The sequence below is a fragment of the Mus musculus genome, chromosome 8, assembly GCF_000001635.26.
Source record: "Mus musculus strain C57BL/6J chromosome 8, GRCm38.p6 C57BL/6J".
Taxonomy (NCBI): domain Eukaryota; kingdom Metazoa; phylum Chordata; class Mammalia; order Rodentia; family Muridae; genus Mus; species Mus musculus.
In genome coordinates, this window is record NC_000074.6 from 17,320,975 (window position 1) to 17,346,861 (window position 25,887).

The following is a 25,887-nucleotide window of genomic DNA, read 5'->3' on the forward strand; positions in this document are numbered from 1 at the left end:
AAGCTGAGATATTGCTAGTGTTCCCAAGCTCAGGGCCATAGTGCCTACAAAGCCCCTGCCTGGAGCTCTTCTACACAGAGATGTGTGGTCAGTGGAAAATGCACACAGGGTTTTGACATATTAGTGCAGAGTTCAATGCAGAAATCTCAGTCACTGTTCTAATCATTTCATGTTAGAATTTAATTAGGATATATGACATTGAAATACGCTATTAAAATAAATTCCATGAGCCAGTGAGTTGGTTTCATGGGTTATATAATTTTCTACTAAAAAAAAAAAAAAGTGGAAACTGACTCCTGGAAGGTATCCTCTCACTTTCACAAATACAGAAACACACATGCACACACACACACACACACACACACACACACACACACACACCACCGATAAGTACAATTTAGGAATCAGTAACAAATTTCAGCTTAATGTATTAAAATGATATGTGTAGTTTGTATGTGAATTGAGGCTTTAATGGGGAAGTGCTGGGTTAGAGTTTGAAGGCTCCCATGTTAATTAGGATGAGTTTGTTGCCACATTCCCAATTCAAACCAATACAATTCTGAATTTTACAACCCAATATTATTAAAAGTGCTAGGCATTTCAGTTAAAGAACTGATGCTCTAATAATTTTGTATTCTATAATAACAAACTGGAGGCCTGAGTATTAACTATTGATCATGTGATTTTTTTAATACATTGGCCTAATATTGTAAACAAATTAACAGATACCTTATACAGTAAAAACAGGGTAAAATTTGGAAAGAAGAGTTAGTTTCCTTGATGGGGGGGCATACTTATCTGTGTATATAAGGATAAGTAGATAATATGAAGTTAGTGATATTGGTTAAGGAAATATATAAGTTGATATAAGGGTCTTCTTCAAGGTCCATGATCTCAGATAACTAGCTAGGATTATAATACCAGATTCCTGTAAAGGAGACCTTCTGTCCAATTAGACAAATGTTGGTTACCCCAAATATATAGAGGCCACTATTGCAGATTGTGTTTCACAGGCATCACAGCTGGAAATGACTTTGTCTAGTTCCCCTCCTTTGGCAGCTTGCGTAGCTCCTTCAGATACTCTGAAAGCTAGATCTAAGGAAGCAGACTTTCAGGTAATACCCTCCTCAAATCTTCCAGGTTCTATGTCCAAAGTGTATTGCATCTTCAGCAATATGGATGTAACTTCAACCTCTGGATAGTAACCAAGGGCAATAGCAACAGTGTACGTTGTTTTGGGAATCATTTAGACTACCCTGATCAACCACTCAAAGGGAGGTTTCTCATTCCTTTTACAGGGTTTTTGTTGGATAGATTGTGGCTTTGGTGGAGAGCATTGTTAGCTCAAGTGGCATGATGTACACGCATCATTTGTATTCATTTTTATATAATTTAAGTAATTACAAGATAATGATTACTTGAAGATGTAGAAAATGTCCCTAGGGTAACTTGTCCCTCTTTTCTTCCTTTCCTGTATTGACTTTCCTCACACCCTCCACAATGAAAGCCCTCTGCCTAACTTTTCTTTAGATGCAGAACATCAGAAAACCATAACTGGCCAATACACAGAAATAGTGGGCCCCATTTAGGTTCAACTGATACCTTTATAACATACTGAAGGCTCAGGGAACATCAGGGAAGAAAGGGTAGAAAGAGTTTAAGAGCCACAGAACCAGGAAGTCTGCTTTGGTATTGTATCTTCTAGAAATGACAGGAATGCTTCAACCATGAAAAATTCAGCAATATGTCTTCCTAAAACGACCCAAACAACTGCAATACTACCAGTATTCTAACAATGAAGAGATAAATTTTTGCAAGGCCCACCCCTAAGGCTACAGGCAATTAAGAAATTCTAACAGGAGGAGAGCTGGCCTCTGTAAAGGATGAGTCTCCTAATTGGCTATCCAGTACAAAGTAGACAGCCCTGACATCATACACAAGTAAGCAAGAGTAAACAGGCTCAGCAAATAACAGAATCAAATATAAAAATTCTCAGAACTTGATTCCCTGACACAATAATTCAAGTTAGCAAGGAAAAAACCCCAAAAGGTTTTGTCACCATAAGAGAGTAAGACACTGCTATTTAGATATATAGTCTGTAGAACCTCTGCCTTTCTTCTTTCAGACTGTAAAGAAATAAGACTGATTTAGGGATAATTCTGATTTAGAAAAAAACAGAAGTAAATGACTTATTTTTGTTTATATAACTTAGCTGAATATGACCCTTTTACCTGAGTTCTGTAATATTGAGTAGATTTTTATGTTTTGTCAAATATTTTCTTTACTTGAGTCTTCATTATTTAACTTGCTGTGATTTAAATTATAGCTATCTTGATTAACAAGTGTATACATATCTAAGACAAAGAAGAATACAAAATGCGATTGACCTACATTTCCAACATGAAGAGAAAATCGGGGCCATGTGGATGAGTGGCAGCACTGTCATGTGCAAAGCACAGACTTGAGCCTCCACCCTTCTCAAGCTCAAGGTCTCAGTCACTAAAGTCATTATTTTTAGCACAGATTTACCCCCAGAGTTGGATATGGCACTTCCTTCTCCTGAGTGGAGCATTCCTGAACCCCGAGTCTCTTCTAAGTTCCTTGAGAAAATATGAAAACTCATATCTCACTTACACCACTTTACTAACAGGCATAAAACATCATTCTCTGGCCTGTGTGACTTTGGTAGCATTTGCTTTGCCTTTTCACTGTTGCGGTGAGGCAGGCAAGATGCTCACTTTGTATGTCTAGACATCTCTGTTTCTCAATATCCGGTGCTGTTTGCGAAAGGTGAGGGCTGTGAGGAAGTTGTGGTGACACCTATTTGAAGGTTATTGGAGGGAAAGACTCAGATTTAACTGCCAAAGGAGTCAATGGGACAAACAAGTCAAACATTATGCATCAGCTGAAGGGTTAGGGCAATGCTAAATCCAGCCCTCGGATTCTTGTAGAAGCTTACAGGCCATAGAAAAACAGTTTTGACTGACTTCCATGTGCTTTGTAGACATAAAATGATTATGCTTCTCTCCAGGCTCCCCCCAGCCCTTATCATCACACCAAGATTTCCTTTTCTGTCTAGAATCCTTCCAGACAGTTAATTCAGTCTGCATGAAGAGCAAAATATAGGTCAGCCACACAGAAGGGCAGATGATTTAAAGTCAGGAGATGATCAGGCCTCACTGTCACCCCATGATTTATTGGTGGCTTTCCAGAATATGCTGACCACGTTCCAGAGATGAGGTATTGAAAACCGAGATAATGCATTCTCTCACCAGCTGTTTATTTTCTGAATAACGGATCTCACTACATCTGGCATTCTGTTTTTCCCTAACTATGTTTAAGGGATTCAATGGTCCTTGAAATGTGAATAATGATTTGTGTTTAAAGCAGATTCTCACTTCCAGAATTATTAATTGAATGGAAATCATTTAATATACCTAAGAGCACTTTCAGGAGTCCATGCATTGAAAAAAAAAAAAAAGAAACCCATAAAAAACCTCTGTCTTAGCTGAAAGATTGCCATTAATTTTATTAAATGATTATTGCTTAATCTCTGCTTAAGTATCTTCCCCACAAAAACAAACTAAAGTGCAAAATGAAGCCATCACTAAATAACCTTAAGCACTTAAAAAAATATTAAGTTTGAACAAATGGTAATATTCTTCACAGTGCTTATGACATGTCAAAATACCAGACACCCATAGAAAATCAACGTCTACTTTTTAATTTAAATTTTATAAGCAGCAGCTGCTTGCTGATGATGAGTTATGCTGCTAAGAATCATCTCTCCACCCCCATCTCCTCATGAGTAATAAACTTTATATGAGAGTTCACATTATTCTTGCTTTTTCCATGAGGCATCTGCTGTTGTAGTCATGTGAGTGCTGATGTCTCTCTCATAGGCAGAGAATGGAACTTAGCAAGTTCGTGACACTATTCATAGATTAGGAAAATTAATTCTTTATGATGGTAAGGGGGTACAAGACTACTCCATTGAAAATATACATTAAACCATGCAAATTTAGAAACCAGTCCTGAGGCAGAAAGGAAGACTCATAAGATTAATAATTTCCTGACATATTGCTCTTTTTAATTTTACCAAGTTTGATTCAAACAAATTGAAGATAATTTCACGTTATCTTCTGTGTTCTTAAATGTATTGAGTTGAAAGACAATGAACAGTCTAGGGAACAGAAATTTTCAAATTAAATGTTCTGCCCAAACTGGAATCCAGCCAAGCCACTCTCTAAAAATACCAATTTAAACTACCATCTTCTAAGATATTGCAAAGAATAATTTTTTTCTATGCTGAATTTAGGTAAATCTGGTGTCTTTAGTCTATCTTCATAAGCACGCGAGGTCAGAGTTTAAATTGGAAGCAAGAGAATGTAAGCATTTCTCTGAGCCTTCTGTTTTCCTTTCTGGTCTTCTCAAGCCAATGTCCAGGCTGTGAAGCTCACTACAAAGGGTACCAGGGAAGATGCCAACTCTGAACGCATCATTAGATGCTGCTTTAGTACCTTTCAACCCCCCAAATCCTCAACTTGTCTTGGAAACATTTTTCTTGGATATCCCCCAATTTTAGGTGAATATTATTACTGGGGAGATTTTAAATGTATCTTGGTGTAGGTCACCCATGCAACTGCTCTCAAAATGTGTGAATACTTCTTTCTTCATGGGATTGTACCATTTAAAGGGATTTTGATAAAGAAGGGATCAAAACCTTGGTCATGGTAAGCACCATTTCCAGCAACCACAGTTCAGAATTGCCGAAAATTCCTTTCTTGATTAGAAAACGTAGAATAGACAGAACACAACTCTAAACTGTAGCATCAGATGTACTCCCTTACCTGTCCACATCAGAAAACAGTAAGTAGTAAAGGCTGGAGTATCCTAGAAATGAGCATGATAAATGAGGATTTTCTTTGAAAACCAGTAAACAGGTTATGAAACTGTATATGTGTACTCTGCAGTTGGTAGCAACAGGAACCTGAATAGCATGTGCAGTATGTGATGTTTCTTGTAGTTTTCTGGCCACAGCCTTCAGGAGCTGCCTTGTGGCAACAGCCTTTGGAGACTGCCTCACCCAGACCTGGGATAAGCTTCAGAGGCAAGCTGTGTCTTACTCTTCTATATTAGCCAGTTTGCTTCCTTTGCCAGAAAAGAGACCCTGCTCCGGCTTCACGTTCTGAATCTTATTAACAAAAGATCTTGCAGGTATCTGACTTTTATCTCAGTCAGTAACTTATTGCCTCACATGTAATTCGTGGCCACAATCTCCAAAGCAGATGCACTTCCAGGAATGGGGACACGCTGTCCTAGAGCTGCTTTATGAATTTTCCCACCCAGTCTCCAGTCTGCAAGGATACTCAAGCACCTCGATGAAAGCCCAATGATGCGGCTATCTGACCATTCACTTTCCTCTACCCATTCAAGTATGCCTTATTCCAGTTTGAAAGTGCATTCCTATCCCACATATATTATTACTGCCATAATTATCGATTTCCAAGGTTAGCATCCAGAGTCAAAATGATAGACAGTTAGGACTTGCAAATCCTTTTCTAAGTGATGTTATTTCTAATTGAAGTTTGCAACAAAGCTGAAGGCACACAACAACCTACCATGAGATGAGGAGGCTGTTGATAATAATTTAATGAAATTTACTGTATTGTCTTTCAAAGCATAATTCAATTGAATCAGTTTGCTTAAGCTCAGAAGGTACTTACTACTTGGATGTTTACTTTGTTCAATTATAATACTGGTGAAGGAAGAGAGACAGGATATAAGAATGTGAGGATTTTAACAGTTAACTAATGTATGTATGACAATATTGATTTCGTCAGTACCCCAAACCACAAAGGACACCAGTCAACTGGATAAACTAGCAAAAATCATATGTCAAAGTAACCATACTGCTGTAAGAAAAACAGGAACAACTGTTAATTCAGATCCTTCTGGATGGGATTGTGATAGACAAAAGGACTTCTAGGTGTATTGGGGATGACAGGGAGAGTCCCTGACAGATAGAGACTATGGATCAATGAAAAGATAATTGGATGTGAACTTCACCACATTTAGAGTTCTCTTGGGAGCATAAAACTTGGATGGTTACTTGGTCCAGACACCAATTAAGAGAGTATAGTAATAAACTTTTATACAAATAGCTTACTAATCTTCCCAGGCATAAAGTGATATTTTCCATTAGATGCAAAAGGTACTTTAATAAATCAAGCTGAATGAATCTAATTCTAGAAATATTTTATGTTCTATTTTAGAGTTAAGTGCTTTGCACATTTGAATTAATGCCGAGTTTTGTAACACATTTTCAGTCTTGCCATCAATATTTTGAAATATGTAAAAGTGCATCTTTCTAAAGGCATTTTTTTAAAAGTTGATGTCTAAGGGTTTCTATTACTGCAATGAAACACCATGACCAAAAAGCAAGTTGGGGAAGAAAGAAAGTTTATTTGACTTACACTTCCAGATCATAATCCATCATTTGAGAAAGTCAGGACAGGAATTCCAAACAAGCTAGAAATCGGGAGGCAGGAGCTGATGCAGAGGCCAGGGAGGGCTGCTGCCTTGCTTCTACTAGCTTGCTCAGCTTGCTTTCCAATAAAGCCCACTAGACCAGAAATGGTATCACCCACCGTAACACATAAGACGGGCCCTTCCCCAGTGATCACTAATTAAGGAAATGCCTTACAGCTGGATCTCATGGAGGAATTTTCTCAAAATTTCCCTTCCCTTCTGATGACCCTAACTTGTATCATGTTAACACACATATCCAAATATCTTGCAATCAAATATAATTTTGTCAAACTGTTCAGTAGTTAGGTAGTGGTCCTGGATACCAAATGCATTTCCACAGACACCCTCTGGTTGCCTAGTAACACAAGTGCTTGTGATGATGGTAATAAATTCGTGGAGTAACAGGCATATAGATTCTTAGCTCTTGGCCTCACCCTTCATTATGAGGGCCAACTATGTGTGAATGGTAGGGGTTAAACAAGGCTTGAAGAATGAAGAAATTCAGTGGACTAATAGGAGGCTATTCCAAAGCAGGGAGACTCAACTCTCTTAGCAAAGGGAGCACCAGGAACTTTTAAAGGAAAGGATAAGGTGATGGCCAGAGAAGAGAGAACAGGCATGGTGAAGCAGATATTATTGCATTCTCCTGTCAGATAGTTGAGAAGGAGATGACCTATATACCTCCTGATACCTCACCATAGGCAGTATCTACTCGCTGTGTGCTTGTTGAATGAATAACTGGGAAATAGTTCCTAAGAATGTAGTCATACCTTGGAAGTAGCATAGCCCCTGAGTGGTTAATTCACCATGGATTTGAACTGGCAGAACCTCTATATCTTCTCGGGAGTTACCATCCACCCAAATCATGACTTATGAGATATACAAAAGTAGTAATAAAATGAAATGAAATAAAATCCATACTGCTTTCCACAGTATCTGTATTAACTTTTGTTCCTAACAATAATTAGTGCACATTTATTTTTTGGTGACTGCCTCTTTCCCTGTAGCAAACACTGTGAAGGTGGAAAGCATGAATTCAGTTCACTATAAGCACTCACTGCTCGAAACATCACCTTCCCAATAACCACATGTTGAACAGATGCTTTAGAAAATCTCTTTAGATCATGTTCATGTAAAATCCACTACACAGAGAGATGAATGGCCAGAGGCAGCAGCTGTTGACTGAAGTTAGGCAATTTTCTACAGGCAGGGCAGGTTGCAGAAAGGAGTCAATTGCCACCCAACCCAAGGTTTAATGTCAATAATCTTGCTAACAGCCCCAACAGCTGACAATACCCCAATCAATAAACAACACCAGGTCATAGGTAATATTTGGGGAAACCACAGTGCTCTTTCCTTGGAGTGAGCAATGCCTAGTGTCAAGCTAGAAATGTCTAAATATATCATGAATGTGCTGTGTTGTAAGTGGCCAACTTTACCAATGAGCTATGCTGGGCTGGCTTCTGCTCTAAATAAGTTTTTAGTTGCACTTTTAAAGAATTGAAAACATAAGAAATACTGAAAAGAATCACAATAATTAATTGTTAAAGAATTAAGCGAAAAACTCACATAAGCATCTGATTTATGTGTTTTATTCATTTTAATTAAAACTGAGCAAATTTATACAACACACACATACACACACATCCTTCATGCTAGCAGATCAAGCTGGATGAGGCATAAGTATATTTGAGTCTTGTGGAGATTTTTATTTTGTACAGAAAGCTGTTGACTTTTGTGTTCATAAGGTTCTAGAAGATTGGATTTATCTCCTTAAATACAGACCATCTTTCCTCCAAGTTTTAATGTGAATCTAGGCTTCCTGAATATTAAGTGAAAGTTGGGCACTGCCCCGGTGCTAAATTGCCATTGCTGCTCCTAACAATGACCCTAAATGCAATAGCATAGAACAATTCTCCTTGCCTCACAAATTAGAACAACCATAAAGGGATAGAGGGCTAAGATCACAGAAAGAAGCCTTGGCCTCTCTAACAGGATTCAAAGCAGGTGATGATGTAGTTAAATTCTACAGTACACATGTTTTGGTGAGGAATCTTGTAAGACACAGTATGTATCACTAACATCCCTTTACAAAATTACTAACGGGGTGTGATAAGTATTTTTATATATTTAAATAAAAATATTGAGATATAAATGCTTAGCAATAAGAACTGACAGCTTAAGATCTTATGAATTTGGTTCAAATGGCACTAGAACAATAAGCCTCTTTCTCCAAATCCCATGGTTTATTCTGTTGAAATCACTAGAGGTTTCTGCGGACTTGAGTGACTTCCTGAAGTGGCCAAGAACATGAAGATTGATGAAGGGGTGGTGGTGGTAGTGATGATAGTGAACATGATGTGATGATGGTAGTGATGCTGCTGCTGCTGGTGGTGTACAAAATAATTAGAGTAATAATTCACATCATAGACTATTTAATTCACTTTCCCAATCAACACTCATAGAATGCTGTGGAAGGTATAGAATTTTTCTTTTCATTTCATCATACAGCAAAGGAGAATAGTAAACCTACACACTATATGTGATCAACAGAATGGGAAGGGAAGCACTGTGACCTAAAGGCTGGAGTTCCTATATTCAGCTTTGTCTGATTGCTTGAGACTATCTCTTGCCCTGGAAGATGAGTGGTTGCCTGGTAGGAAAGTTTGGGTTTGAGGGCCAGACATTGAAAATCAAATAACATTGAAAATATGATAGAGCAAAGCATCTTGAAAAACAGATATTCTACCTTCAATATCAACATGCTCTCCTATCAGTAGCAAGCATATTTGAGCTGAGATGGAGCAGGTAGAAATTGAAAAAGACAGAAATTTTTGAAATAGCAGCAGGCCTGGGGTTAGAGCTTGAGGAACAGAGAAGTCATTCTATGAGAAGATGTTGAGATGCCAAAAATGAATCTCCATTATGTTGTAAGAGAATGATGCACAATTTTCCAGAGAATATGGAAAACAGTGTCACCTAAGGGCATCATTCAATACACTATCAGGGTGATTTCTATTAAAGAAATATGTATCAAAATCTTTAGTCATTTGTAAACCAGGCAAGACACATATCTGGGAAATCTAGTAAACGAAAACCAAAGACACAATGAAAATATAAGAAAAAACTCTAACACATTAAAATTATTTTATTAATATTGAATGATATGCAACAATTTACACATCAAAATATTTACATTCTCATGCCTGAAATGTGCATAAAGCTTCCTGTCTCCATTCTACAGGTATCTTCTACTCAGCTGGGATTTTTCAAAAGGAAGTACACAGGATTCACATAAAACAAAACTATATGAATTCTGGCTCTCTGCTACTTCTTCTGGTCTCATACAGTAATTTAACTAGTCCTGGAGGTCTGCTCTAAAGATTAAAGTGTTGGGAAGCTAAAGAGGGTGACAGGAAGAGTTGGCTTTGTGATCCAGGCATCGCCTACCCATTCCTGGCATGTGAATGTCACATTCAGCGAGGAAGAATTTGTCTTTAATAAACATATTCCAGAACAAGTGCAAAAACGTTTGACAGGTGAACACAAAAAGCAGATTACCTTCAAGGATTGTGTACTTCTTAAATGTTACCCTACCACCTTGCGACCTCTATAAAAATATAATGCTGCCTACTTTATTCAACAATAACCTACACAAAATAACAAAACCATTTGTGTGCAGAATAATTATTAAGATCATGACTAGAAAACAAATAGGAATATGTAAATACAGTAATCTTATAGCATTCTATCCCAGTCTCATAGCCATTCCATGTTATCTAACATTAACATTCCAGATTTGCAGGTTGAGAAGCAGGCATATAGTGTATTCTTTGCGGACAAAATAAGATGCCATGCAGAATGAGCAGGCCCTGGTCAAGAGGGAGTCAGTGAGCCAGCTCCTAGGGCTCCTAGGGTGTCAGTGTACCTAGCTCCTAGCCTAGTCAGAACAGTAGAGATGGATTTTGTGAAGGGGGTGCACAGGTATCCTGGCCCTAAGGGCAAGAACAAAGAAAAGCTGGTCACTTGTCTGTCATGAGGTGATATGGGTTCAGGGTCATGCCCTCTTCCTCCCCCCATAACCCCTACAGGGAAGCTGACACTGGGGTCATGAAAACAAGAGAATTAACTCTCTACCTTCATTGGCTGTAACATTGATGAGAGTGTGCTCTGTACCTAGCCTGAGCAGTACAGTGGAGCTTGCCCTGATGGTAAAGGCAAGGATGAGCCAGCCTCAAGGGAGTGAGAGCAGGAGAGATGGCCCTGTACCTCACAGGCCTCAACCTTGACTGGATAGCCCAGTGAAGGCGACTCTGGAGATATGGGAGCAGATGAGCTAGCCCAAGTACAAGAGAGCAGAGAGCAGAAGAGCTGATCCTGCATCCTACAAATGGTTGCATTGAGTGACCTAGCTGGAATAGTACTGGAGTGATCTTGGTGGTGTGCATAAAGAAGACCTGGTAGGTTGCCTAGCTCAGCTACCATCAATGCCCAGATATAGGCCTCTAAATTGGTCCACCCTGAAATGTATTTCATCTGTTATCTATTGAAACTTGTGAAAGGGTCAGTCCTCCTGTTCCAAAGCTGCAGGATCTCCATGACCCAGGGCAACATCAGGATAATTGGGAGGAGTCCCAATGAAGACCCAATATTGAGAGTGTCACAGAAGCCAAAGAACTTGAATCAAACCAATGATTCATTGTAATGAACATTTGCAAGTAAAAGTATATGGCCAGAATTGGATACTGTGGGACACGTTCCATGTTTCAGACATGCTACAATTTCTATGATGAGATGTTTTCTATGCCTTGTTTGTTTTCGTTGATGATGTTGTTTGTTTATTGATTGGGTGATTTGAGTGTTTGATTTTGGATGGAAGGTTGTATGGGTGAAGACTAGATATGAAGGTACTGGAAGATGAGTGGAACTGGGGTTCATAATGTGAAATTCATAAAGAATCAATAAAAGTTAAAAGATAAGTACAGTGGTCAGTGATAGCCAGACGATTTAATAATTATTTATATATGTTGACTCTAAGCATTTGTAAAGTATTTTACTAAAATCAATATAGAATCATATATAGAAAGATATATCTCAATTAATAACATATAAATAAACAGATTAACCCCTTAAAATTGGCCAAGTCTATGAGAGGCCTCCATAAATAACAAAGAACAGCAAAATTAAGGAATTAAATAAGATTTACAGATTTAACTATCTCAGGGAATATTACTGCAACTCTCCTAATATTCTAAGCAAAGAAGAGGACAGAATCTTTTGTTTATTTTGAGACTATGAAATAGGAAAGCAAGACTATGAGAGTAGAGCACAGGAACGTTAGAAAGATTAAGTCAGTGCCAAGCCATGAGAGGAATAAGTATGACACACAGCAATATAGGAAAACATTTCCATGCAACACACTAGGAAAAAGTGACTTTGAGAGTGTTGACAGTTGTAGAATTTCTGTGAGAAGTGAAAGAAAAGAAACAATGTCTAAATGTGTGTGAGGTGTGAATGTGAGAGAGTGTGGCTGAGTTTGTTTGTGAGTATGAGTGTAGGAGTGTGTTTGTGAGTATGAGTGTATGAATGTCTTTGTGGGTATATGTATGAGTATGCTTGTGCATGGTTCTGTGTGTAATCATATGAAGTGTTTGCGAGTTTGTGAGTGCATGAGTATGTTTGTGTGTGTATATTTGTGTGTAAGTGCATGAATGTGCTTGTGTGTGGTGAGTGTGCTTGTGTGTTAGTGCATGTATGTATACACATAGCTGATCAGTCAGTGCAGTGATAGTGCAGACCACAGTGCTAAGCCCCACAGGCCAGAGGGAAGCTCTGTATCCCCCAAAACCCATGGAAAAAATATTAGTGCACAGGATAATTTGCAGAGATCTGATGGCCTCTCAAAAGGAACATTTGGACCTCAGAGTCCAAAAAGCAGGATCTGCACAAGTGGCTACAATGTTCAAAAACCAAAAAGTAGCAAAACCCAAAAGAAGAAGAATCAGAGAATGGTCAATATTAATTGGCCAGAGATGGTCACTATTCAGTATCAACTTGATTGGATTTAGTGTCACCTAGAAAACACATCTGGGCACATGTGTGAGGATGCTCTCCCAGAGAGAGTGAATGAACAGTGGACAGCATCGTTTCATAGACAAGTATCCCAGACTGAATAAAAGGGAGAGAGTAAGCTGAACACTAGCATTCCTCTCTCTCTGCTTCCTGACTACAAAGACATTATAACCAGGTGCTTCATGCTCTTGCCACCAGGCCTTGCCTCCGATGATGAATGTGCACACACATTGGAGGCCAAAATAAACCCATTTTTACTTTAATTGCTTTTGGTCAGTCCTTCTGTCATATCTGTGGGAAAAGTAGCTAATATCCAAGGTTTAACCACACAAGCCTAGGAGAGATCTAAGTCCCACGGTCACTGCTCCCAAGGAGTTCCAGAAATGTTCTAATACAGGTGAAGTAAATTCACCTTAAAATCCTTCCATAAGAAATATCAGCAGTGGGGCTGGAGAGATGACTCTAAGAGGTCAAGAGCATGCAATATTCTTGCAGAGAACCTGATTCAGTTTTCAGATACCATATTAGGTGGTTGAGAGCCTGTAACTCCAACTCTGGCTGACTCTGATGCCTCTTGTCTCTGTCAACCCCTTTGTTCTCATGCACATATCCTCACACAATAAGTATGTGTCTACACAAATCTTTTTAAAACTAGAAGCAATTCCTTCTGATTATAATGGTCTTAATTTTTGAGTGATTCTACCCTCTGATACTTTATAGTCTGTATTTATCTCAGATTATTGTCACGGCATTCCTGTTGAAACATTTGGGATCTTTAGTCATTTGAAACAACCCTGGGCTCTGGGAACACACAGCAGAGCTGTGGATAGAATCCCATATGGCTGCATTCCACAGTGTAGGGAGCCTGACCAGCACCAGTTCTCCCAGGAAGACAGCAATGGGTTCAATGGATTTGATAGTAGTTAAAGAGGGCAAAACTTGGTTTGCAAGGGCAAAAGTTGCTTACTTTCTGTAATATTTACTTTTCTTAACTCTTTACCATTCTGTGGTCAGAAACCACTGACTTCTGTTTATTAACACCTGCCTTTTAACAGGTGAGGGTTAAGTAAAGAAATAGATTACCTTGGAGATTTTTCTTTTCTCACAGCCCCCTCCCAAGAAGCTCAGAGTTTGTTAACCCCTCCTGAGCCAGAGAAAAAAGAAAAGAATGACACACATGCAGAACAAAAATCTTTTACACGGGCAATATGCACAGACACGTACACATTTATACACATATATACATATTTTGGTCAGGCCTGTCTACCTGTCTCTTTGTCTCCAACAGTGTCTACACATACTTATATACACATACCTACATGTACATATGCATATATACATTTGCTGGATGGAGCAAAAGTTCTCACTATCAAGTTCTAACTAGCAATTGCCTACGCAGAAAAATGTTCTTATTCTGAATAAAAAGCTCTGATAGTCATTACTCAGAGAAAGAAAATGCTTCTACCTTATTATTTCTGATAAAAAATTTTTAAAAAACCTGCATATAAGAAAAAGCCTTATCCTTATTGTCATTCTTAATTCATATACTTTCTCAGAAGAATGGATCACATGGTTTTCCAAGCATCTCTACATTAGTAAGTTCATAGAAAGTTTAAGACACTAATTCAAAATATAAATTAATAAGGAGTTTCAACTGAAATGTTTACATGTGTTCCCATTAAGGCTAATATCTAACTAAACATTTATTATTTGTGAGTTGCTCTGTAAGTTCATTAAAAGTTTCAAACCATAGTTCTTATGTCATAGGTTAGTATGGTTTTACCAGGGAACAAATCATTTATAACATTTAGTTACCAGATAGTAGTCTCACAGCAAACCTAAAAGGAATGTTTCCCTGATAGTAAATTTGTTCCAAGCCTGCTTTTTTAGTGCAATTCACCCAAGACACATGAAAATTTACATAACTCTAATTGGAGCTTTCATAGTATAGATGGTTCAAAATTACTTGTATAAGTTTAGGAATTCTATAGAATCATTGTTAGGAATTATGAAATCATCAATTTTTCTACATAACATTACTACAAAAGAAAAAATTCTGCCACAGAGGTGGCCTGGAGAGGTGACATGACACATTTTTTTTACCCCTGGAGCAGAGCCAGCAGGATGGCCTCAACAGGTGCTGACGGTTGCTGTGGGCATGGGGCTTATTTGTATAATAATGTATATATGTTACTTTATGTTTCTTCTTTGGAAGATGGTTTTCCTGACAAGGTTAATGATTTTGTGGTAATTAGAAACAGCAGAAGTCCTGCAGGTGAATGTATGTCTCAGCAAAATGGTACATGCAATGACCTTCAGGACAGCCCTTAAGGCTGTGGGAAAGAACTCTGACAACATGTGCTCAAAAATATATAACTTCTTACCTACATAAAACATAAGGATGCAATATGAATTATGTGAGGGGCTTCAAGGACCTAAAAGAAAAGGCACAGCTGCACGGAGCACCAGCTTGGCAGAAAGATACAAAGGCCAGCAGATTCCTGAGTTCAAGGTCAGCCTTGGGACAGAGCAAATTTCAATTTAGGCATGGTGGGAGCAGTGATCTCAGAGCTGGATCCCACCCAGCTAGCTTATTGTCTGTCCTTACGAAGGCAGGCAGATCTCTGAATTCATTTGCAGTGTTGAGAAAAATGTGCTTGCTGTCTTTTTCCTAGGAGTCAAGGGGCTAAGGTCAAAAATACTGATTGGTAGGATAATCAAAAGGGAACCTGTGGTGGACAATTGAAATAATATGTAAATAAAAGACTGGGCATTGGTCTTTAAAAGCTGACCTGTTTGAAGACATTCAGAAAAGCTGTCTCAAGCAGAATACAAATTTGCCAGCTTGTACCCACGATTGACCTCAAGTTGTTCTTTTGTCAATCCAAAATACCCCTTCCTCAGAACACCTCTCCAAGCTGAGGCTGCTCCTTGGCACACGTCTCTGTTGATCTGTAGAAAATCTGCCCAATAAGGTAGGCTAGTGCTCAGTAATAATTAAACTATGTAATAATGATAGGAAAGGTATATCAGTAACAAGAATCAATCCTGAGATGAGATTTCTGAAGGCCAGGTAATTCAGTTTACCTACACAGCCATGTAAAATGATGGGCCATCTCCAAAAAGTCGCTTGTATGCCATTAGCCTTTCTTAGATGGTTCCTACCACCACAACCCCACTCTCTGAAGGCAAGTGACTCTGATGTGACTCTATCATCCACTACTTCTGCAAAATAATAATAATAATAATAATAATAATAATAATAATAATAATAATAATAAAAGCCTCACATTTATTCATACATACCATCCAGGTATCCAGAAAAGATTTCAGAGGTGCAGATATACTTGTTGCAAGATTATTAGCAAGAAGGATAAAACACAAATACAGCAATTTACAGAAATCTAGCTTAATTCTAACCTTAATTTTATTACAAAATAATATTATACCCAGTTATACATGTTTTGGAAGTAGTTTTGAAAATTTAAATATTATCATTTCATAGTTAGTCTCTTTTGGATATTCCCTTACCAGTTTCTAATTCTATAATGTCCATGAATCAGCTTGCCATTCACAACTGTCCTTTTAAGATGAGATAATAGAGCTTCTTTTAAAATATCCCTGAGAAGCCTAAAGGCACAGAGTTTAAATGGTACTAACAAGCTAAAACTACTATGACAACAAACTTTTTTTTTCTGATAATGGAGATGTAGCTCAGTGGTAAAATAGGAAGCTCTGGGCTCAAGAATTGGTCTAAAAAAAAAGAAAGAAAGAAAAAAAAAAGACCTTAGAAGTGGGAATAAAATACCCACAGGAGGAGATACAAAGACAAACATTGAGGCAGAGACTGAAGAAAAGACCATCCAGAGACTGCCCAAACTGGGGATCCATCCCATATACAATTATAAAACTCAAGACACTATTGTGGATGCCAACAAGTGCTTGCTGACAGTAGCCTGATACAGCTGTCTCCTGAGAAGCTCTGCAAGAGCCTGACAAATACAGAGGTAAATGGTCACAGCTAACCATTGGACTGAGAACAGGGTCCCCACTGGAGGAGCTAGAAAAGGAACCAAGGAGCTGAAGGGGTTTGCAGCCCCATAGGAGGATCAACAATGTGAGCCAACCAGTACCCTCAGAGCTCCCAGGGACTAAACCACCAATCAAGGAATACACATGGAGAGACCCATGGCTCTAACCACATATGTAGCAGAGTTTGGCCTTGTGGTACATCAGTGGGCAGAGAGGCCCTTGGTCCTATGAAGGCTCAATGCCCCAGTGTAGGGGAATGCCAGGACAGGAAATCTGGAGTGGTTGGTTGGGTGGGTGGGTGGAGAGAACACCCTCATAGAATCAGGGGAATGAAATAAGGGATTTTCAGAGAGGAAGTCGGGAAAGGGGATAACATTTGAAAGGTAAAAAAACAAACCAAAGTGAGTAAAGCAATAAATTATTTTATTTTATTTTATTTTATTTTCAGAACACATGGAGTAGATCGCTGTCTAGTGAGTCTTGTGCATGGTGATTCATTGCAACCCAACCTTTCTAAAACACTTTGGTTCAAGGCTTCAGAGGAGTGTCAGTTTGTTCAGAGTGAGCTCCACACAGATATGGATGAACTAAACACCCAATATTGAGTTCTCATTTTATTTGGCGGTTGCTAAGTTTCCAAACAGGGCTAAACAACACTTGGTGTGAAAAAAGCATTCTTTCTGGAACACAAGCCTAGGTGGTAAAGAAACAATAATGTCAAACTGACTCATCAGGCACATGATGCTAGCAAACTGGATCTACAAAAGGAGAGTGCCTTGGGTGGAGGAGATGTCTACTTTTGATCCTCAGATGATGAAGTGGGAAGGATGAGAAGAATTCTTCTCAAGTGTGTACTCTCCATTAACTTGCAACTATTACTGGAGTGTGGGGAGCGGGTGTGGCGGCAGTCCCAAAGGCGCCAGGGACTGCAGCTAAGTCATATGACTTGCACCTGACTTCCTCATATAAGACACAAACATCTTGAGTGCTGCGCAGGTGTACCAGGATACAGGTGAATCCAATTTGGTGGAGATTTGCCCCTGCTGCCCTGATTAGCTGAAGCCTCGTGACTGGCGAGGGGGCGTGGCCTGCTGTGCGTGGATGAGAACTGAGAGTATAAAAGAGTGAGAGGCCCAGGGTTCGGGCGCGATATATAAACAAGGGAGATATAAAAACAAGGGAGATATATAAACAAGGGAGATATAAACAGGGGAGATATAAAAACAGGGGAGATATAAACAAGAGAGATATAAACAAGAAGAAACAGGACTGAATAAACGTGTGCAGAAGGATCCTGTTGCAGCATCGTTCTTCCTGACTAGTTGAGCGCACGCAACAGTTGGTGCCGAAACCCGGGACGGGACGAGAAGACCTGGGACGAGAAGACCTGGGACGAGAAAACCCGGGAAAAGAAACATCTTCAGGCACAAGTGAAGACCCCCTGCTACAGGAAGGATTCAGAACTGCATCACTGGGAAGGAGTGGTTAATAAAGTGTTCCTGTAAAACAGACTGTTGAGAAGGATCCGGCGTGGATTCAGAACTCTTCAGCTGGGGAACGGTACTGATGAAGAGAAAGAAGAAAGATGAGGACTGAATAAACTGCTGTTAGAAGGACTGGTGGTCGTGTCGTTCTTGCTGGTTGAGAGCGGGCGAGACAATTGGTGGCCCGTACGGGGAACCGACTCCCCCACCGAGTTCAGAACTTTCAGCAGTCAGTGGTTGCTGGCAGGGTAAGTTCACGGTGAGTGAAACTTGCGACCCCAGGAGTTTGGGAAGGACCTCGGATAAAATAGAGGTGAGCATAAAGTTGCCAGGAAGTAGGCACAAAGTAACCCAGGAGTTTGGGAAGGACCTCGGATAAAGTAGAGGTGAGCATAAAGTTGCCAGGAAGTAGGCATAAAGTAACCCAGGAGTTTGGGAAGGACCTCCGATAAAATAGAGGCGAATATAACGTTGCCAGGAAGCAGGTACAAGGTAACTAAAGGTTCCCGGATTTGGGACAAGTTAAGGTTCCTGGTTTCAGGATAGATTAAGGAAGTATGATAACCTCAGTGTAGTGATCAAGAGATCCTCGCTGTGTAGTTATGCTTTTTTCTCCCATTGACCCTTTGTGGGTAGGTCTGATAGTTTTGGTCTTGTTTGTTCTGATATATGGACTCTGTTACTGTTTGAAACTGTGTGTAGAGGCAGTCAAGACAGGTCAGAAAATCCTTACAGAGCAACAAGAAAGTATGTCGGAAGAGGAAAAGGGCTTAAAAAGAAAAAGGAAAAAGAAAGGAGACACAGTGTTATCAGGTGGACAGAAAGGACAAAATAAAAGAGCCGAGGCGGAGGAGGAAGGCGAATTAGCTTCTGTGCCTCCTCCCTATGCCTCCTCAGCAGTGAAAACTTGACTTTCATATTGACTTCCCAGATGGACACACAGGTGATTGAGGTTATGGTCTCATCACCACGAGGTATTGTGTCCATCTCCCCTGGGGATCGACCAGATCCGGTGTTGATGTGGGGGAGAGGGTCTGTTTGTGTGTTTCCACAGGACCAGACGGAACCTCTTTGGGTGCTGGAGAGATTGGTGAGACGCTGCAAGAATGAGGCTCCTGATCCAGTTGCCCCTGTGGATGTGGTGGATGGTCCCACAAACACAAACGATGGAGCTGAGATGGGAGACCCTTTCGGTATTCCAGAAGCCGATACCAGCTCGACATGACATTCAAATTTTTCCATGCCTTTTTGATCCCTGAATTTCCCTTAAAGAGATAGCCCCTCTGGCTATCTATCCCTTGCTTCAGAGAAGATGAGCGGGGATGAGAGCCCTGGGATGTATGCTTGTTATAGTGTGTGTGTGTTTTGTGTTTGGCACATGTGTTAGGTGCAGAGTGTGCGGCCCGCACTTTCGCCATGGTAGCATAGGCTTTTGCTGCAGTGGAGGCGGGACAATCTCCTCAGATTCGGTTTGCCGCTCTAAAAGAAATAATGCTGCTTTATGCCATGGGTTGCGAGGCTAAGCACTGCACAGAGGATAGCTTGCTGTTGGCATCCTGTGGAAGGCATGTCTGATTGCATGAAGGTTCAGTGTCCTAGTTCCCTTCCCCCAGGAAAAATGACACAGGAGCTGGCCAAGACCTCTCTGGGTGATGAGCCTAAGGGATGGTTTTGTGTAGGGCCCCTATGCTTGCACACTGGGGATCAGACCTCTACCTTCACCCATGAGGCTTGCTTGCAGCAATTAAGATCTGGCCATAGGTTAATTAACATCCTGGCCTTTTGATGCACCTGCCGCAAGCAAAACACAATCTCCCCAGGTGTGGCTTGGCATAATAGAGAGGTAGTCAGTGATAAGACTCCCTGGGCATGTCACCAACCTAAGACAGGGATCAAACCAATGCTGTTTGTCACCCAAGGACGGGTAAGGGGCATGGCTGCGGGGGGCTATCTACAGACATTCTCTCTGCCAAAAAAGAAAAAAGGGGGAATTGTGGGGAGCGGGTGTGGCGGCAGTCCCAAAGGCGCCAGGGACTGCAGCTAAGTCATATGACTTGCACCTGACTTCCTCATATAAGACACAAACATCTTGAGTGCTGCGCAGGTGTACCAGGATACAGGTGAATCCAATTTGGTGGAGATTTGCCCCTGCTGCCCTGATTAGCTGAAGCCTCGTGACTGGCGAGGGGGCGTGGCCTGCTGTGCGTGGATGAGAACTGAGAGTATAAAAGAGTGAGAGGCCCAGGGTTCGGGCGCGATATATAAACAAGGGAGATATAAAAACAAGGGAGATATATAAACAAGGGAGATATAAACAGGGGAGATATAAAAACAGGGGAGATATAAACAAGAGAGATATAAACAAGAAGAAACAGGACTGAATAAACGTGTGCAGAAGGATCCTGTTGCAGCATCGTTCTTCCTGACTAGTTGAGCGCACGCAACACTGGAGAGCTGGAGAATTCAAAATAAGTTAGTCATCCAAACCAGTGTGCCTTTTAAATATAATACTGTTTCAAAAGTCATAACAGGGGCACGTCTATTTAAATGGCTAATAATAAGCATGAACCGAGAGCTTACCCTAAGTCCCCATGTTTCTAAAGAGTCACTTTTAAAATACCAGTCACACATGCTTCAAAATTCACAACAATGTACATATAAGTAGAGATAAGATTTACAAGGTCATGAATGTTTGAGGCTTTTGGGTGAGAGTCTCTTGTGAGGCAATGAGGCTACCTCCTGTGACATTCATAGCCATCTCTGCTCTCCACAGATGCCAGCTCACATCAAAACTTTGTCCTGTGAAGGTGATGTAAGGTAGGGTAGACACCCTAACGTGAAGCTTTAAGATTCATGGTGAGAAGTTTTACTTTTCCCAGTGTGATGCATATTTCATCTGTCATAAACAATTTCTAAACTAAAGTGCATATCCCTGTTGTTTCAGTAGACCGCTAAGCTCTTTGGGAGAGAAAGCATGTCATAGCATTCCTAGAATGCTGTCACTGGGTGGGTGGCAATGTATGACATCCTTTCATTCCAAGGGAATGAACAATAGCAAATTCTGAAATATCCCTGATCTGGGTTACAGAACAGAGTTAAAGTTAAAAAATTGGAAATGAATTGATAATGTTAAAAAATAAGTATGTCCCAAGTGTATTCATATAAAATGTATCTAATACACAATAAGAACTTTGTATTGAATCTAAATCTCATAGAATTTTACTTCTATGAGATAAACAAAATATTCAAATTACTACTGAATTATATTTTCAAGTGTCACCATTAATGAACACTGGGGTCAGCACATTGTAGCTCAAATACTGGTCACTTGCTTTTGCAAATAAAAGTGCTAAGAGCTTTTAAATAATCTTATCAATGGTCTGCTACTTATTATTATTTTCTTATGCATATTGGTTGATGTATTTCACTAAATATTTCAATGTACTCAAACTGCACAACCAGTACTTTTGGAGTCACTTCACCTTTCTCCAAGGGTTCCAATGTATCTTTGTGGTTGTTCTGAGGTAGGCAGCAGTAGTGGCAGTTTTCCTCTGGGAGTATCCTGCTGGCAATTCCCTAACTCTGGCCTCTCACTCTCCTAGATGATCTCTACCTCAGCCAGACAAACCCCAAGTCCTTGCATGATGGTGCCATTTAGAATTAAATGCTAAATCCTGAACTAAGACAATCTATTAGGCACTGTTGTGGTTTGACTGAAAATGTCCTCCATAGGTATTGAACACTTGGTCTCCAGCAGATGGCGCTGTCTTGGGGACAGTTGTTAAAGGGATGAAGATAGATGAACTTCCTAGAGAAGAACATCACTGGAGAGGGTTTTGAGGGTTTAAAGACTGGCTCTTTGCTCTCTCTGTGATGATGGCAATGCTATCAGCCAATATCCACTTGCCAATATGTTATATGCCTTCTCACTGTGATAGACTCAAGGCTAAAGCACGTCTTTATTTCCTAAGGTGTCTATTGTCAGGGTATTTTATTACAGCAACAGAAAGAAAAACAATGCAGGCGTTGCATTAGAAATCTTGAAGGATATGCACTATCTATACATTTCTTTTTAAGAACAAACCATAAGATATAATTTTATATGAGACGAATTGTTGAGAATCTTTTAGATGAAACATGCTTTTCTACATGTTTTAAAATATCATGACATGACACTGGTGTTTAGAATTCACAATCATGGAAAATGTAATACACAGACAAGACCAAACTGATACATTAATGAAATTATAAGACAGTTTCTATATAATCAAACTGACTTTTTTTTTCACTAATATGACAGGTAAGTCAAACAGTTTGTGTGGCTACAGGTTTCCAGCTGTATGTATTGATCAAGCCTTCAGAACTGTTTTGGGAACTAACTGAACTTCTAGGTTTCAGGTGCTTCCCAGCATCAAGGAAATGTTCTTCAGACTCATATTTTCATTTTAAAGATGGAGAGTCTCGAGAAAAATAAAATAAAAGGCTGTACTTGGTCCTGTCTGTTCAGAGAGTACTTTGAAATCTCTTGGCTCTGAAAAAAAAAAAAAAAAAAAACCAAAAACCTCAAAAAATAAAAATCAAAAACAAAAAAACAAAATCTCCAGGGCCTGCTCTGATTTTAGTTACTTAACATTTTCATTTTGAAAAATCTCAAGTGCCACCGAGTTCGACTTGCTCCACAGAACAGCCTTTGCCAGCCCGCACCTGGAAAAGAAACATTGCTGGACTCAAAGACCACCTCATCACGATGACTATCGGGGAAGCTCACTCATTGTTTCTTTTTCCCCCTGCATAGTCATAACGTGCTGTAGAGAGAGCAGAGGCAGGCGGTTGAGGGGGTCACAAACACCCAGAACAGACATCATGTACCATTCAAAGGCGCCCGGGAGCCTGACTGTACGCCTCGAGCATATTCAGCCTCTGTGTGCCGAGTTTAGCTTTGTCACAAATAGTCTCCACTGTAACATTTCATCAGTGAGAAATCCTGAGCCCAGTGCAGACAGCCTAGGGACAGTGTAAATAAGGGATAAATCTTGTTAATTGCAGTTTTCTGGCGCCAAAACCCTTTGGCGGTGAGAGCCTGAGGACTCCTTGGCATGGAATCTGGGAGTCGGCGTCTCCAACCTACGGAGTACTTCTGACTCCAGCTTCCCCTCTGGCCATTGCCTGTTTCATGTTTTCACAAGAAAATAGCACACCTTCCTTCCTCCAAAGGGTTATTAAAAAAAACATTTTTGCCTTTTAAGCAAACACACCTTTCCCTTTCGGCTACAGGAGAAACACGGGTGATAAATCTGTATCTGTTGCTGGAATTTGATTCCTGAGTGTTAGTGCATATAGTCCACCTATGTATTGTATTGGGGAAGGCTTCACTAAAGGGGTGTACATGTAGCATAGTTAGCACATCTCCACCACTTGGCCCATCCTACTGAACACACAGATAGAAATTATGTGTGTGCAAGAAAAAAAAAGAAACAATGCATATTTATACCTGTACTAAAGAAGATTGAACAAGAGATGCTTCTCTGGGACTCAGCCTTTCTTCCACTCTGGGTATCAGACTGAGGCTTTAGAGCTAGTTTATTATCTATGACTAATTATGACCTTAAGCAGGAGTGATTTAAATGTCACTCCCCTGACAGCGCGGAACTCAGAGCAGTTTATTCTGCTGCTAATATTTGTTTATATTTACAGGTTGTTTAATTGGAAGAGAGAGAAGGAGCGCCTGCCTCCATCAATCAGTGCCAAGAGCCTGCTCTATTAACTTTTAAACCATGGCCACAGGAAGATTTCAACTAGGGTTTGCTTTCACCACGATTCCTCACCTGAAGGAAGAATCAATTATCCTGAACTACCTACAATGGAGATTTTCTGAAATCCATCTGATCTCCACCCTCCACCCACTATTTTATAGGGATACATACTCACCTCCAATTAGTCCCTCCACTATCATGGTACTGGTGTGGCCTATGTCATAAGGGTATCTATGTTTTGCCCAGGCCAGTCAATATGTATTATCTGTCCAAAAGCATGAGAACTAAAAAACGACCTGTGGTGAGGTCTGGTGTCCAATAGAGATGATAATTTCTCCTGATGTAGGTTTGCATAAGAAAACACAGGGACGAACACTGTCCCAGCATATTCAGGCTCACTTTGAGATGAAACCATTTAGGATAAGTGGGACATCCTTCTAGGGTCTTGTCTTTGATGTTTTTGATCTGTACTTTGTCAAATAGTGCTCCATCTATTATTCAGGGGCATAATGAAATACTTACAGTGGATGCTGCAATGATTTATGTGCAGTTTCCTCATCATATTGTCTACGAATTTTAGACAAGAACCATTCTTGGCATGGGTGTGTGTGTTCACATGTGGAGGGGCTAGGCATAGACATGGGCATATATGCCTGAGCCAGAGGACTAGCTGGGGGGTCATGCTTCATGTACCTTCCACTTTGTTTTTGAGGTATTTCTCTAATTTTCTTTTTTCTTTGACATAAGATTTGTTATTGGCTGGGCAGGCTGGCTGGGCAACAGGCTCCAACAATCTGCCTGTCTCTGTCTTCCTCATGCTGGGCTGACAGGTGTGCTATCACAGTTAGATTTTTACACAGGTTCTTGGCATAGAACCTATGTCCTCATGCTTGCAGGGCTGGCACATCATTAACTAAACTATCTCTGAAATCCTAGTGATGACCATTCCCTACAATAAGAATTCGTACCTATAGGACAATTAACAAGCCACTTCTCCAATAGTCCAGCACAGCTAACTTCCCAGTGGTAACACAATAATGGTCCATTTGCTAAGTTATTTCCCACTAGGGGCTTAATTCATGTAAGGGAAGAGCAATACTATGAAGCCTATTAACAGGACTTTAGGGCAGCCTGTCCCCTCTTTCCTTTACATAGTGTTTCTTAATCTACATAGACATCTTACTAACTAAATACTAATTATTTAAACTTGCAATATCATGAACAACTAGATGATACTTTTAAAAAATATATTGTTCCTGTGTGTTCATCCTATAATAAAATTATGGTACTTTAAGTTTAAAGAAATCTCACTTGAAGATCAGGGTACAGGCAAGATCCCAATTTTCATTGGAAGGCATCTAATCTTTATAATACTAAGACAAAGCTTAGGAATGCCTACAGCTTGAACTTTCTGTTGATCCTGGAGATCTCCTCATTTTGGATAGCTGTTTTCACTGAGAATTTCAGCACAGGGCTACTCAACTGTGACTCAGATTTCTGCATACAAATGGCTCATCTTTCTTTAGTTTGCCATCCCCCACCTTGCCAGACACACAAAATTTACAAAAGTGCCCAGATTTTTATTCTATCATTTTCTCATTAGTATTAGATCACAAACCCCCTCCTTCTGTATCTCCACACTGCACATATTCCATACTGCCATGCTGTTACAGTTTAGAAGCCAGTTCCTCTCCCTCATTGGAAATATAAAAAAGAGAGTGAGAGACAGAGAGAGAGATACAGAGAGAGACAGACAGACAGACAGAGAACTGGAAATGGAGAATCTTTAAATACTCAAAGTCCATCTCCAGTGGATCACTTTCCCCAATAAGGCCATATCTCTAAATATCCTCAAACAGTATCACCACCTAGGGACCAAATGTTCAAATATATGACAAATGGTAATGCAAAAAGGGGAAGGGCATGTGTGTTCTGAGATCTTAACCAAAAAAAACATGCTTACTTAAAGAAAGCATCTAAGTTGGCATGGAAACTGCGAAGAAAGGATACCATAA

General features: G+C 40.0%; 1 protein-coding gene across 5 annotated transcripts in view; it reads right to left on the reverse strand.

The window, feature by feature from the left end:
• The window catches only part of Csmd1 (CUB and Sushi multiple domains 1), a 1,642,848-nt gene that overhangs the window by 1,428,437 nt on the left and 188,524 nt on the right, over positions 1 to 25,887 (reverse strand). For 2 of the 5 annotated variants that reach the window (XM_006508931.4, XM_006508930.4), the window contains exon 1: positions 1 to 15,836. This exon is cut by the window's left edge and continues 22,361 nt beyond it. The exons of 1 other annotated variant lie outside the window; for it this stretch is intronic. The gene's annotated coding sequence lies outside the window, so the exon portion shown is untranslated. Of the gene's footprint in view, positions 15,841 to 25,887 lie in introns of those variants that run through there. 2 more of the 5 variants (XM_030243875.1, XM_006508932.4) reach the window with 2 other exon arrangements.